At 46.5% G+C, this 13,377-nt stretch overlaps 2 protein-coding genes across 7 annotated transcripts in view; one reads left to right on the top strand and one right to left on the bottom strand.

Moving 5' to 3' along the window:
* LOC145530394 (uncharacterized) overlaps positions 1-13,377 on the top strand; it is a 39,484-nt gene that overhangs the window by 7,264 nt on the left and 18,843 nt on the right. For 2 of the 5 annotated variants that reach the window (XR_014071731.1, XR_014071730.1), the window contains exon 2: positions 945-986. The gene's annotated coding sequence lies outside the window, so the exon portion shown is untranslated. Of the gene's footprint in view, positions 1-944; positions 1,104-1,662; positions 2,279-13,377 lie in introns of those variants that run through there. The other 3 variants (XR_014071729.1, XR_014071732.1, XM_081551705.1) reach the window with 3 other exon arrangements.
* SACS (sacsin molecular chaperone) overlaps positions 1-13,377 on the bottom strand; it is a 78,170-nt gene that overhangs the window by 46,591 nt on the left and 18,202 nt on the right. The gene's annotated exons all lie outside the window — the stretch shown is intronic.

Genomic DNA, 13,377 nt, shown 5'->3' with positions numbered 1-13,377 from the left:
GGTCCATGGGTTTATCTAGCCTTCCAAACCTCTGTGGTAGGTTCCAGCAAGAGAGATAGAATTTATGAGTGATTGTTGGTTCAGCCTACAGCTTTGCTCTAACCTACACAGCAAGGTTATGTTTGAATTATCTGTAGAAGTATTAGGGACTTCCCTCATGGCTCAGATGGTAAAGAATCAGCCCACAATGCGGGAGACCCAGGTCCTATCCCTCGGTTGGGAAGATCCCCTGGAAAAGGGCATGCAACCCACTCCAGTATTCTTGCCTGGAGAATCCCATGGACAGAGGAGCCTGGTGGGCTATAGGTATGGGATTGCAAATAGTTGGACACAACTGAGTGACTAACACATACTTTAGAAGTGTTAGAAAACAGCATAACTGGTAAGATTGTAAAAGCCTGAGTACTAACATATCAAGGCACATTTTCTGAAGGATTGGGAGTAATGTTTTGTGCCCGTCACATTTCTCTGCCTTGGGATGGGAATCGGGGCAGATTCTATGGTTTTTCTGCTCACTCTAACATAACCACAGTTCTGAGGTCTCTTTAAGTTATACAACATGATTTCACTTCTATAATTGGAACAAATCCAGCCAAAATCATTATATAAAATTTCAACCTTCAATCCTCATGCAAAGGTCAGCTTTATTCTCGCTGAAGCCATCAGCACCCCACACTAGGGCAGGCGGTCAAAGGCTGCCAGCCTTTGAGGGGAGCAGGTGGGGGTCTGCTCTCTCCCTGTCCCCCAAATAGTCAGCTGCGATTGACCCCACACAGGCCAAAGCCCTGAGACAAGAGAGGAAGAGGGTGGGCTGTTCCTCCTTGGCTGGGTGGTCCTGAGCCCCATGGCTCTGGCAGGGGAGTGAGTTCACCCTCTCTCTTCTTACCTCCCTGTTCCTGAGCATCTGTGTTTGATAAAGCTCTCCTATTTCTGCTTTCCATCAGATCGCCTGACCTTGAAGGAGCACGGAGAGTCCACTGTCTCAGGTGAGGTTTGCTGGTCGCACAGGCTTTCTCTCCAGGCTTTCCCAGAGCGCCCAGCACCTGTCCTCTGCCCCATGCAGCCTCCACTGCTGGTGAACACCCTAAGAACCCTTTAAAAGGGTGAGTTTCATGATATGTGAATTATATCTACAACAATATGTGAATTATAATAACAACATTGTAGTTGACGTGAAGCAAAGGTGTTCCCTGCACACTGTGTGTAGAACCCCTCTGGGCTCAAACACCTATGAATGTGACTCCCGTAACTTTCCTGGTGGGTCCAGTGGTTTATCTATTTAATTGTCTTCTTAAGATGCTCTGGGCCTTTTCTGGAGTGGTTGGAACTGACATCTTTGCCCTCAAACACATACATGAACAAAATGAAATACAGACTCCTTAGGAGAACATGCGAGTTCTACTTTGCACACTCATCCACGCCTCCACACCTCACCAATGTACTCTCCCCGCCTCCCACCTCCCCTTCCGGGCTCTGCTCCAGCCCCATCAGACCAGCTCCCCTGCTCTATCATGTGGCCTTTGCCTGTGTCTTCCTTCTTCCTCCGCTGTCCACTCCTCCTTCAGATTCGGGAAGCCTGATGCCTCACAGGGCGCCACGGCTGCGAGCGAGCCTCGTGCTCACCTGCCAGCTGACTTACCCCATGTGTGTCTGCTCCCTAAGCTCACGGACCCCACGCTCCACCATCGAGGCCTCACACAGAGTGATCCTTACATGGAGGACCCAGTCTTCAACCAGAGAGGCCGGTGGCCCAGGCACGGCTTATCCAGCAACCACGTTCAATAACCAATCAGCCAGACAAGTGACAAAACTTCCCTTCTCTTTGTGCCAGTGTAGACGCAGTAGCTTGACTTCTATTTTTAGTTCCATTCAACATGCTTTGGGAAATGATGTCATGTTTCTGAATTAACATTCCTGCCTTTGCTCCTTCCAAAGAGGGCAATATGCACCCCCTAGAGTAAAAGTAAAAACTGTCCAAGTTTTGAGAAGATAGGACTGTACAGGCTTTACCTGATGCTTTTGAATCTGTTGTTAATGTGAGAGGTAGTTGTTGAGTTGCCAAAAATCCCAGATTGTTCGTATATAACTGTGCCAAAGCCTCATTACCCAGGAAGAGCCTTAAGTGTAGTCATGCTTCCGAACGGCAACAGGGTAATCAGAAAGAACTTCGCATTAGAAAGGGAAAATGTGACTCAGGCCCTCAGATTTTGTCAAGGGGATGCACCTTGAGCTGTCTTAACCATTTCAGGGAATAATAAAACCATGTGTGGCCTCTGAATTCCTCTTCTACTTACGATAACCTTTGATGAAACATCCTCTCTAGGAACATTTTATAGGAAATACAGGGACAGAGTGAGCTAACTATGGCAGTAGGTACATTAAAATGAATGTACCCCATGCTAATAATTAGAGTGTTTTAATGGAGTCTTGCCCTAGACACAACAATAAAGAAACTTTCAACATAAACCTATAAAATGCTCCGTCATAAAAATTGATTACACTGGACATAAAAAAGGAAACGGTATGAGCAACGATACCATAATACACTCTAATACACTTCTTCCTTTTTTCTGTTTCTTCTGGCTATTGATATTTTTCTTTTCTTTTAGGAAATTAACAATTTCCCTTCTGTTTTGCCCTTTATTTTACATGTTGCTTTTCTTCACTCTCCACCTGTCTCCACCCTCCACCCTCCACCCCCTTGAAAGTGAAAGTCCCTCAGTCATGTCCAACTCTTTGCAACCCCATGGACTATACAGTCCATGGAATTCTCCAGGTAAGAATACTGGAGTAGGTTGCCATTCCCTTCTCCAGGAAATCTTCCCAACCCAGGGATCAAACCCAGGTCTCCCACACTGCAGGTGGATTCTTTACCAACTGAGCTATTAGGGAAGCCCTCTGCCCCCTAGTTTGCAGATGAATTGATGGTCAGACTCTCAGCTCTCACACCTTTCCATGGGAGGGATGTCACCGCTCTGAGCTCACTGCCTCACCTGTAGGACCCTTCCTTGGGGTTATGGGAAGGTGAAACGGGCTATCGCTGACCTTGGAGGGTCACATGTATTCATACAATAGAAATGCATGACAACCAGGATGCCCTAGGCACTGGCACTCTGATTAAGGTGCACAGTCCCCGGGGTGGGGGTGTGTGTCCCCCTCTGTCTGGGGGGTGAGTCAGCTCATGGGAACAGCAATCAGGTGGGCAGGAGAAGGAGGTGAGAAGGTGAGAAGGTGAGAAGGTGAGAAGGAGGCCTCACACCCTTCTTTTCACCTTCATCCTCCCCCGCGCCCTCCTCTCTGGCTCTGGAGGTCAGTGCAGGAAAAACCATGAAGCAGGCCAGTGTGTCTTGGGTCCCCTTCAACCTTTGATCTGAACTTCACCTCCTCTCCTGACATGCTCTGCGCTTGTATCCACTGCGTCCTCAGCTCTGCTGAGCTCAGTAAATGTAACCCATCCTAGGTGCAGGCTCTCTGCCAGGGGCTCAGAAATCAGACAGATAATGATATTAATAACAGCTCCACTGCCCATTAGGAACTCAACAGCCCGTGTGCTCAGTCACTCAGTCTTGTCCGACTCTTTTGCAACCCCATGGACTGTAGCCTGCCAGGATCCTCTGTCCATGGAATTTTCCCAGCAAGAATACTGGAGTAGGTTGCCATTTCCTCCTCCAGGGAATCTTCCTGACCCAGAGATCAAACCTGCATCTCCTACACTGGCACTCAGACTCTTTACCACTGAGCCTCGAGGGCAGCCGAAACTGGAATGATGCAGAAACATCATTTCAACATAAAAGGGACAGTGCTGAAATAAAGGCAAGCTGCTGAGTGCCACAGCGTGGCCTTCCATTAAAGGCTTTCCTGGACGAGCATTGCAATCAGGAAAGAGACTGCTCTCCTGGGTGACCCTGTGTCTGGACTGAGGTCTGGTCTTCCCTTGTTGTCTCTCCTCCTGAGCGTACCCAGGCTCAGCTCCCATCAGCTGTATCCTTCACAGCCCCGCCAGGCACACCCTTCCTGCGCACCAGGCCCCGCACCCCCCTCCAAAGTGGCCCTAGGACTCCATTCTGGTGCATCCCTCTGTGTTCCTGTGTGTTTCGAGATATCATTTATTTTTCCTTCTATCTCTTTAACCTTCTTGGAGAAGACCACACACACAGGGAGCTTCCAGCCAGCCCTCCCCCTCCAGCCCGCAGCACTGCGCTCTCACCCCCACTGCTTCTTCCCCCAGGAAGGCTCAGCAGCCACTTCCTGGCTCTCAAGGGGCTCTGTTTTAATTTCTAAGGCAGTGTGGGCCCTGGGATCAGAGGGCGGGTAGGTCCGTCACTCACTGCCTCTGAAATCCTATCGCCAAGACCATTGTTCACTTAAAGCAGTTGTTGGGATGTGAGAAATGGAAAACCATGCACAATAATAATAATCCGTGTGGCTAATGAAACACTTCCTAGGCACCAAACACTGTCATTTATTCTTCACTAAAATCCTATGAGGCATGTTTATTCCTATTTTACAGATGAAAAGGAGATTCAGAAAAGTTCTAACTGCCCCAGACCACATGCAGGTCCTGCAAGCCCATACCCTGTGCATATCCCCATGTGGGGCTGTTACTGGTACTAACAGACATGTTTATCCTGGGAAAAACATGACTCCAGGGTGCATGCTATACTGTTCAAATAGGAGAAAGGTTTTCATGTATAAAAATTTCTGTGACTCCAGAGATAGATGTGGGGTTCACTATAAGGAAAAATATCCCACCAATTAGAACAGTGCTCGTTTGTATTACTTATCACCAACCACATGCTGACTCTTTCACATCCACTGTCGTATTTAACTTCTAGATGAATCTAACATTATCATCCACAATTACAAATCAGGACTCAGGACCCAGAGAGGTCAAGTAATTTGTCTGAGGTTTCCTTGCAAACATCAAGTGTCAAGACCGGAACCCAGGTCTCCATTCAGTGTCCTCATTCTGTGCTGCACCTCAGAATTGAAGTAAAAGGGAAACATTTGCTTTGAGATTCTAAAAATCTCGCAGAGTCAGCACACCTTAGGGGTGCATGCGTGCTTGACTGCTAAGTCGCTTCAGTCGTGTCTGACTCTTCGTGACCCCATGGACTGTAGCCCACCAGGCTTCTCTGTCCATGGGATTCTCCAGCCAAGAATACTGGAGTGGGTTTCCATCCTCCAGGGGATCTTCTCAATCCAGGGATCGAACTCATGTCTCTTACATCTCCTGCATTAGGCAGGTGGGTTCTTTACCACTAGCACCACCTGGAAAGCCCATGCCTTAGAGGTAAGTACCCTAAATTCTCTCCTAAGAGCTAACCACAATCCTGTATTCTCAAGTACGTGGCAGTTTTACAGTCTGGCCAGACGTAGGCAGCACGAGAGCCCTCAGGCACGTGCTGGGAAACACTTTTAAATGAATATAATGAATATGTGAGCATGCACTACAGAATAGAGACACACAGACAATGCAGCCAAATGGATGAGATTGTACATTTCACTACTTCTGTTTCATTCATTATAGCCAACTGAGTTACTTGTTTAAAACTACACTCCCCTACATATTTGAGCAAACTCTGGGAGTTCTTGAAGGATAGGCGTGCTGCAGTCCATGGAGTCGTAAAGAGTTGGACATGACTTAGGGACTAAACAACAACATATTTAGCTGTGAAGTAGTGTCTCAAACAGAATTCCTAGACCATAATTTGATTAAACTAACATCCTCTGGTCAGAAGTATTTGAGAAATGAGTTTATTTATGAAAAACAAATGGGAATCTTCTTTATTTTGTCATATTTTATTTTTAACATTTCTTGCTGACGTTTATTAAAGTTAAAAAAAAACAACCATTTCTTATTTTATCTCATTTCCAAATGTTTGGACTTGGAGTGATAATGTCAGTGAATGATCACTTCAAAAGCATCATGTTTTATGTCTGTGCAGTCAGTGCCACAATAACTTGAAAATATGAATCATAGAAACTGTGCCCACAAAATTATAGATCTGTGAATTTGTGGAAAACAACTTTCTGGGTTTTTCCTTTGCTTTGTATAAAAAGGGATCATGCTACAGCCTTCCTCATATGGAAGGTTTACAAATAGCTTCATGCATTTGCTGTTTGGCGGACAATGATAGTAGTTGGCAGGCAACCACTTGGAGGGGACACAAAGGAAATGCTAGTTAGAAATAGGTCAAGAGAGAGTTTTTTAAGGAAAATTGGGAATGAATCCATAAAAAACCAAAATGACTGAATTTTAAATGATTACTGTAACTGAATGGACACTTCCTCTGTTAAAATCCTACATTTTGTTCATTTTCCAAACCATTTCAAATTTTCTCTTGATAAGGATTTTATTGGATAAATTAGATAGTTATAAAATGGAAAAGATATCTATTTACTGACAGCTTCTAAAAATGAATATTTCTGAAGAACCAAAGACAAAATTTTTAACAGAGAAAGCATAGAATAATAGTCATATGAACAGGTTTTTTTTTTTTTCAGAATTCACGCAAATCTAAATCAAAAAAAAAAAAAACCTATGATTGTTCAGTATTTCTATAATCTTATAAATATAACAGCTTAGTAATTTTGGCTGATTCATGTTGATGTTTGGTAGAAACCATCACAATACTATAAAGCAATTATCCTTCAGTTAAGAATAAATACTTTTTAAAAAAATAAAAAAATTCATCAGTGAAAAAGCTATTAAGGGCATTTGAGTGTACTTCAGAAAACATATACTTAATGTTATTAGCAATTAAAGTTTACATGTGTGATTGTCTTTTAAGCCTCTGATCACTTTCTTGTTTTCTAAATATTTTCGCACTGCCCCGAATCCTTTCCCCTCTGACTAATCCTGTTAAGTAATTCCTGTTACCACTGAGTTGATCTATTATGAAGTATGACTTCGCCTCCCCCCAGCATAACAACACTCAGTCCTTCAAGTCCAAAGGCTTCCTAGACTCACCTTTCCCACCTCATCCCTGCCCCTCCTTCCTGGGCATCCTCCCAGAGCCCTGCAGCCATGCTTATATCCTTATACCTTTTTTGCACATTTCTCTGGACATTCTGTTTTAAAGACATTAAAGAGGGAAAAAAAAGCACCAACAACTAGACCTGACTTAACCAGTCAACTGAGTGGCCTTAATCCATGGATAATCCACGCTATGAATTGAAAGAATGGGCTAAACCTAACTAACCCTTTGAGCAGCCTTCACTAAATAGTTGTAAGTAAACTGGGTAACATTCACGGTATTTATGCTAAAAATGCATTAGCACAATTTCTTGTTCCAGAACAGGAAACAAGGATTTCAAATCATCTCTTATTGTAACATGACCTAAGAATCCAAAGAATATGATGACAAGGTACACAACTACTAAAGTGCAGACATAAAGATGACCCTCCCAGTGTTTGCCTTTTTCAGTGACTGTGGGTAGTGGGCAAAGAAGCCTCCAGTTCTCTGCAAGGCATGTGTTCTGCTTGCCAGCTCTCTGTCCTCTTCTTCTGGGGTTCAACTGAAGCTTTAAGCTAAGCCTTCCCTAGTTTAAAAAAAAAGGACAGTGTAAGTGTATGATGGGTGTGTAGTCATACACAGACCCATCACATTTGCCTCGGTCTTCTCCATGCAGGTGAAAGGAACAAATTAAATAGTGTCTGAAATCTCTTCCTTTGGTACTCTGCATTCAGCCACTACTTTCTTGCAACATGAGAAAGGTTAATTTCTTTAGTTTTTTTTTTCTCTTTCTGTGGGCAGTAGGGAGCAGGTGGCCATTTAATTTTATGTCAAAATGTCAGATTGTTAGGCTGCGCCTTCAGATGCCAGTTGTCACAATCATAGGCAATCCCTTTTATACATTTTTCTGTTTTTAATATTTTCTATGATTCTTCAAGGGATGTTTTTTCTATTCATTCTTTGAAGGCTTTTTCTACAGCACCTATTTAACTTGGTCTAGGAGGTGCTGCAGGTTTCAGATTGCATTTGGCTTTGGCCCTGGAAAGAATTAGCGTTTTGTTTCTATGTTGTTTTTCTGTGGCTATTGCTTTCAATCAAAACAAACGAAAAATAAGAACCGTTTATATTAAAGTATCATAAACAAATCATTTTGCCTACTGCTTAATTAAAAAAAATAATAATCTTGAGTCAGTTGGACTAAGTTACCATTTCTATATAAGATTCCCTCTCCCCACCCCCACCAGGAGATTCAGTAAATGAGATAATTTAAAACTGTGTTTCTTGCTGGGTAATACATTAACATTATTATTATTTTCAAGGAAAAGCTATCAATTGATTTTTCAATGGAGTGGACCTTCCTGAGCAGTGTCTAAAAGGCAATGATTCCGACCCCTGTGAATTTTCAATAACACATGTATTTCTACAGCTGAGACGGTTCCTCGTCTCCCATCGGTGATTCTGTGACTGCACCGAACCTGTCCTGGGTCCGCATAGGGGTCCTCCTTCCCCAACATGAGCCCGCGTGGAGCAGGGCAGCGCTTGGGGCTCCCCAGGGACTGCCCTGCAGTTTACGAAGCTCCGACACACACACATCTGTACCCCTAGGGCTCTGCTGCAAGGACCAGAGAAAATAGGACATCTAGGGTTTGCTTCACAACTGCTGAAATCTGCCCATTAGGTATAGGACGCTCACTGTAATAAATAGTTCCCTCTGCTTCTCTGGATGCCTGAAATTCCTCATGATAAAATTTTTACCAGGAGGCACAGAGGTACCAAGGCCGAGCAGAGGATTTCTGCTAATTCCAAGGGAGGAGGATGAGAGCTGGCACCCTCCATGTGCACCAGCACCCCGCGGGGGGCCCACTCTCCACCTGCTCTGGGCCCCAGACCAGCCTGTGTGGACCATCAGTGGTGTCTCCAGGATGCTCCCTGGGCCCTCTCTTTGCCTCTTGTGCTTCCTGTCTGATGGCCAGTAACACTCCATAAGCCCCTCCCCAAAGAGATCCCAGCGCAGGTGGAAACAGAGGGGCTCACAGTGATGGGAAGGGACACCCCGCCACCAACAAGAGGGACGAGACAGACTGGTCTGCAGCTGCTCTGTAGGCTGGGGTGGCGGTGGTGGTGACCACGGCACCCCCCAGGGCACCTGCATTGAGGACAGGTGCTCAGGCTGTGGGCGGGGCTTTGTGCGGGCTTCTGGAGGATGGAGGGATGAGAGTTGCATCAGATGCAACACAAGTGTCTTACATTCACGGGCTCTCATCTAATATTTTTATGGGCATTGTTTTCCCTAAGGCTGCATGACTAGAAAGTGGGATTCAGACCAAGCATGTCTGGCTCCAAAGTCTACACTCTTTCCATTATACGACTTGTTTTCTCTTAAAACAAATGGGTGTCTGTGTTTGTGGAGGGTGTTTATGGAGTTGGTCTTGTTTTGTTTGGGTGCAGAGGTGTGTGTCTAAGAGAAAAGATGTAGAAGGGACAGGATGGCACCCACTGTCCCCTCTCTGGCCACATGAGAGGGACCGGTTTGAAGCCTGTGAGGACAGAGGGTGAAGGACCAGCGCCATGAAACCCTGGGTGGGAATAAGTCAAGGCAGCACTGCCTCTCTCCCAGGAAACAAAATCAGCATGGGCTTGAGAAGAAGGCATCCCTCTTCCTGACCTCCAGCCCACAGGTGGCAGTCACTTTGGTCCCAAGGGGTCTGTTGCATTAAAGTGTTACAGAGGCAGCACCTACAGAGGTCATGACAAGTGCCCCTGACCCAGAGGCTCAAGTGGAAAGAACGTAAGCAAATTTGTTCCTGAGACCATAGGAGATGTCACCGCCCCAAGGACACCCAGAAATAGCCGGAGAAGAATTTAAGCCAACAAGAAGAGCATCGGGGTTAAGGTCTTATCAACAGGTGAAGATCTGGAGTCATGGAGATGTGGGTGTAAATATGAATTGACCTTATTTACACTCACGAACTTCTGAAACCTAGGAGGGGCGGCATAATTGCTAAAGCACTTGTTGTTTCTCTGGACTCCACCTCCCCGGCTCTATTCCTGCCTAACTGCCACCAGGTCCACAGCTCCACCAGAATCCAGGGCTGGCTGGTTTGCTTGGCCCTCTCCTGCCCACTACTGCTCTTCCCCACTGGCCTTAGTTTTCATACACTTGGACTCAGCTAGTCTGCCTCCTCTCCTGCTCTCGGGAACCTGCTCTCTCACCTGAATCTTTACTCCTCCTACTATGGGATAATAGGAAATAAATATTTGCTCTTTGCCTCTGAGTCTTGGCACAAAACTCCTAAAACTCTCGGAATTCCCTGAGAAAAGAGTGTCTTTTGTATGCTGATGAGGTAGCTCAAGGCAGGGCCCCTAGATAGCTTCAGAGAGGGGAGGGAGGACTCAACCCTGTGATTAGAGGGTTGGAGTTTTCTGACCCTTCTAATCTCCAGGGAAGGGGAAGGACTAGAGTGAGTTCAATCAGTCGATGATGTAATCAGTCAGGCCAACATGGACACTTTGCTGGGAACTCGGAAACAGCCACTAGGCTACAGGAACTTCCAGGCTGGTGACCACATGGAGGTGCTGGGTGTGGGGGCACCCAGAGAGGGCCTGGGAGCTCTACACATGCGCTGCCCCCAAATCCTGACCCATGATCTTGACAAGAGCTCTTGTCTCTTCCAGGAGCTGTTACAATAAACAGTAATTGTAAGTAAAGCACCCTCTGGGTTCTGGGTCAGTCTAGTGAATTATTGAACCCAAGGGAAGGGGTTCTTGGAACCCCTGAATTTGTAGTTGGGGTGTCCCAGGGATCCCATTCCCACTGGCACCTGAAGTAGAGGTGGTCCCACTGTCTGTGACATGGGGTCTGTGCTAACTCTGGGAAGTTAAGTGTCAGAATCAACTTAACGCGCTGGACTCCCAGGAGGTCCTGGAGAATTAGGGAACCGATCGTTGTAGGAGAGATGACTCAATCCTCATCCTCATCGGGTTGTTGACATACACCTTAGATGTCCTGGCCATTCTGACACTGCCAGGTGGCCAGGACACTCTCCCAGCCTCAGTGGAGAGACTGACACAGGAGCAGCACTGAGCAGTCAGGGCGGGGCCTCCTCCATGCAGCCCTCCTGGCAGAACCACCCTCGTCGCTCACCTGGGTGGTGACCACAAACTGTAGCAGGCCTTCCTGCCTCTGCTCCTGTCCTCCACACAGCAGCTGGAGGGATCCTCTTACAAAGGAAGTCAGATCATGCCTCTCCCCGCAGTGGGTCCCCATCTCCTTCACACTTCCTCTTTATCTGTGACTTCAGCTCCCTGGCCCTAAGTCCCTCCCTGCCAGCCCACCAGCCTCCTCCCTGTTCTTGGAACATTCCAGGCAGCACCCACCTACAGGATCTACACATGTCCCCAGGTCTGGAACATTCTTCCCCTAAAGAGCTTATGACTAATTCCCTCACCTCCTTCAAGTGTCTGCTCAAATGTCACCTCCAAGAGGTTTGTCTTGACTATTCTATTTAAAACTGTGAGTGACACACGTTCCTATGAAACCCCGCAGTCTCCCACCTCCTTTTCATGCTCACCGGTCTTTTGTTCCATCACTGTGAGGTACGACTTAGCAAGTAAACAACAACAAAAATGAGGTACCCTGTAATTTAATTATGTGTTAGGTTTATCTTGTGCTTTCTGTCTTCTCCCTGTTAGGGTAGAAAATTCAGCAGAGTCAATATCTACATCCATTTCATTCGCTTACATATTCTAAAAGCCTGGCCTAATAAATGCCCCACACATGTTAGCTGGAGAAATGACTTTGGGATGAGCAAGACCCTATAGGGTCTTCGCAGAACTGACTTCCTCCACTCTCTCGGCAGGTCCTCCACCTGCCTTTGTCTGTAAAAACACTGTAGACTCTTAGGCTTTCCCTGAGTCCCAAAGAGTAAATTTAACCAGAGAAGTGAGAAAATGCAGAAAGAAAGGAAACAGTCAAGCAAGATAAAATAATAGGTTAGTCGTTGAACAAAGTCAAAGATCTTTAGTTCCACCTCAAGGGCTGTAGAGGATATTCTGAACTGTGTCCTTTGAGCTGTTTTGCAGCTACTGAATGAAACCCCACGAGGTGGGAGAAGTTAACCACATGCTGTCCACAAGCACATAGACCCCAAGTGAGTTGAAACCAGGTTGATGATGCTGACCCCGATTACCTCACCATCAACAAAATCAGAAGAAAGGTCCATGAGCTGACCACACCGCCCATGTCCCCCTCCTTCACCCTGTCTTTATGAACCTGTCCCTGAAAGCTTTCGGGAAGTTCAGACTTAAGCACCAGCTGCCTGGACTCCTCGCCTTCAGTGAACGCTGCCCTTTGCTTCACCTCGACCCCAGGGTCAGCACACTCGCTTTACTGCGTGTGGGCAAGAGAATTCGTTTGGTTCAGTGACAGTTAGTGTGGAGGGTCCTAACTGAAAGGCTGTACTGCGGTCCCCTGGGAAGGTGGACACTGGATACCGGATGGACCCTGAAGGAGAAGGAGAGGCTGGTCCAGTCATTCTGGGCTTGTACCTGACCAGGGCTCTCTCTCTCTCCTTGACCAAACTTCAGAAGCTCCTCTGAGCCCTCTTTTCAACGAGCCTCATCCTCGGGCTCTGTCTTAGGACGGCCTGGCCCAGTTTTAGCAAGAATCCTGCAGTCAGTGTAGTGAGACCTCCTCCCCCTTGAGGTCTGAGTAACCTCCACATCTGACCAAAGTCCTCCCCGCCCGCCCTTGACACCTGAGCACCCTGGCCTGCTGTCAGCAAGTCAGTTCAGCCGGGGTCCCTGCCCTTGATGTCTCATTAATTTGCCATCCACTGACTCCCCTCTGTCTGCTCATTGGCTATAAATGCCCAGCTCTCTATGCTGTATTCTGAGTTAAGCCAGGTCTCATCCACAACTGCAATAGGTATCAAGTCCTAAATAAAGACTTCCTTGCTATTTTAATAAGTGTCAGGGTAATTTTTTCTTTAACCAACACTGTGAGTTTGAACAAGTCACGTAACTTCAGTTTTCTCATCTCATCAATCCACTAACATAGGATCTCTTAGACATTGTCACCAGCCTGAATCAACCCCAAATGGACCAAGTGCTTTAGCATCCCGTACCTAGAACTGTTTCTTCAGCTCCCTAGGGGAGAGGTGCCCCAAATCTGGTCCACCTCTCCGTATCCTGGAATCTGCTCTTTGCACGGTAACACACTGACACTCCAGAGGTCCCCTGGACACAATGGAAGGGAACCAATCCCAAAGCAGCCTTCAACAAGGGAGACCAGGGACTTCCCTGATGGTTAAGACTCCACACTTGGGGGACCCAGGTTCCATCCCTGGTCAGGGAACTAGAGCCCACATGCAACTAAGAGTTCACATACCATAACTACAGAGTTCACATGCTGCAACTA

The sequence above is a fragment of the Giraffa tippelskirchi genome, chromosome 12 (genome assembly GCF_054371585.1).
Source record: "Giraffa tippelskirchi isolate mGirTip1 chromosome 12, T2T-mGirTip1v1.2.pri, whole genome shotgun sequence".
Lineage (NCBI taxonomy): Eukaryota > Metazoa > Chordata > Mammalia > Artiodactyla > Giraffidae > Giraffa > Giraffa tippelskirchi.
This window is presented reverse-complemented; position numbering and strand designations above follow the sequence as displayed.